Here is a 2,500-nt window from a genome sequence, read left to right on the forward strand (position 1 = left end):
GAGGCAACCAAAATTTTTTTTTATTTTCCTCCGATATACCAAAGCAAGAACAAGAAGACCGAGGCTTCAAAAAAATTTTTTTTTTTTGATATACCGAAGAATGAACAAGAAGACCGAGGCATCCAAAATTTTTTTTTTTTTTTTTCTCCGATATACCAAAGCAAGAACAAGAAGACCGAAGTCTCAAATTTTTTTTTTTTTTTTTTTTTTTTTTTTTTGATATACCGAAGAATGAACAAGAAGACCGAGGCATCCAAAAAATTTTTTTTTTTTTTTCTCCGATATACCAAAGCAAGAACAAGAAGACCGAGGCATCAAAATTTTTTTTTTTTTTTTTTTTTTTTTTTTTTTTTTTTTTCGATAAATCCAACCGAGAACAAGAAGACCGAGGCATCCAAAATTTTTTTTTTTTTTTTTTCTTTCCCATATACCAGAGAAAGAACATGAAGACCGAGGCAACCAACAAAAAATAATTTTTTTTTTCTCTTTCCCGGAATTTTTTTTTTTTTTTTTCGAAATAGCCGAGAAAGAATATGAAGACCGAGGCATCCAACAAAAAAATTTTTTTTTTTTTTTTTCCTAATCTACCCAAGCAAAACAAATAGAAGACCGAGGCATCCAAAAAAATTTTTTTTTTTTTTTTTTTTTTCGAAAAATTTTTTTTCACAAAAACTTTTTTTTTTTTTTTTCCCCAAAAAATTTTTTTTTTCGTTCCAAGCTAACCAAGACATCTACTATTCACTAGTAGAGCAATCGAGACTGCAAAGCAAGCAATGGCCTTACTTGCAGCTCTTGGTGCTGAGAACTCCCCCCCCCCTATAGTAGTCTTAAGTAAAACCACAGCTCTGACAGGAGTAGATATTGCATGCGAGCGAGGAGTCGTAATGGGCAAAATTGACTCGGGGGACCTCCAAATCGAATTCCGTTTCGAGCAAAACACTTCTTAGGCTTCAAGGAAGCTCCCATAAAATTTCCAAACCCAAACTCCAAACTTCATTTTTTAGCCTACAATGCCCACGTGCACGCCGGTGTGCACGCAGGGGTGCTTGAGCATGCGGGAGAGGAGCCATAATGGGCAACATTGACTCGGGGGACCTCCAAATCGAAATCCGTCTCGAGCAAAACACTTCTTAAGCTTCTAGGAAGCTCCCATAAAACTTCCAAACCCAAACTCCAAACTTTATTTTTTAGCATACAATGCCCACGTGCACGCCGGGGTGCTTGAGCGTGCGGGCGAGGAGCCATAATGGGCAACATTGACTCGGGGGACCTCCAAATCGAAATCCGTCTCGAGCAAAACACTTCTTAAGCTTCAAGGAAGCTCCCATAAAACTTCCAAACCCAAACTCCAAACTTTATTTTTTAGCATACAATGCCCACGTGCACGCAGGGGTGCTTGAGCATGCGGGAGAGGAGCCATAATGGGCAACATTGACTCGGGGGACCTCCAAATCGAAATCCGTCTCGAGCAAAACACTTCTTAAGCTTCTAGGAAGCTCCCATAAAATTTTCAAACCCAAACTCCAAACTTCATTTTTTAGCATACGATGCCCACGTGCACGCCGGGGTGCACGAGCGTGCGGGCGAGGAGTCGTAATGGGCAAAATTAACTCGGGGGACCTCCAAATCGAAATCCGTCTCGAGCAAAGCATTTCTTAGGCTTCTAGGAAGTTCCCGTAAAATTTTCAAACCCAAACTCCAAACTTCATTTTTTAGCACACAATGCCCACGTGCACGCGGGGGTGCTTAAGCGTGCGGGCGAGGAGTCATAATGGGCAAAATTAACTCGGGGGACCTCCAAATCGAAATCCGTCTCGAGCAAAGCACTTCTTAGGCTTCTAGGAAGCTCCCATAAAATTTCCAAACCCAAACTCCAAACTTCATTTTTTAGCATACGATGCCCCCGTGCACGCGGGGGTGCTTGAGCGTGCGGGGGAGGAGTCATAATGGGCAAAACTAACTCGGGGGATCTCCAAATCAAAATCCGTCTCGAGCAAAGCAGTTCTTAGGCTTCTAGGAAGCTCCCATAAAATTTCCGAACCCAAACTCCAAACTTCATTTTTTAGCATACTATGCCCACGTGCACGCCGGGGTGCACGAGCGTGCGGGCGAGGAGTCGTAATGGGCAAAATTAACTCGGGGGACCTCCAAATCGAAATCCGTCTCGAGCAAAGCATTTCTTAGGCTTCTAGGAAGTTCCCGTAAAATTTTCAAACCCAAACTCCAAACTTCATTTTTTAGCATACGATGCCCACGTGCGCGCCGGTGTGCACGTCGGGGTGCACGAGCGTGCGGGCGAGGAGCCGTAATTGGCAAAATTAACACGGCGGACCTCCAAATCGAAATCCGTCTCGAGCAAAGCATTTCTTAGGCTTCTAGGAAGTTCCCGTAAAATTTTCAAACCCAAACTCCAAACTTCATTTTTTAGCATACGATGCCCACGTGCACGCCGGTGTGCACGAGCATGCGGGCGAGGAGTCATAAAGGGCAAACTTAACTC

This window comes from Cornus florida, unplaced genomic scaffold, assembly GCF_030987335.1.
Source record: "Cornus florida cultivar Cherokee Brave unplaced genomic scaffold, ASM3098733v1 CherokeeBrave_3.0.0_Hap2_scaffold_51, whole genome shotgun sequence".
NCBI lineage: Eukaryota > Viridiplantae > Streptophyta > Magnoliopsida > Cornales > Cornaceae > Cornus > Cornus florida.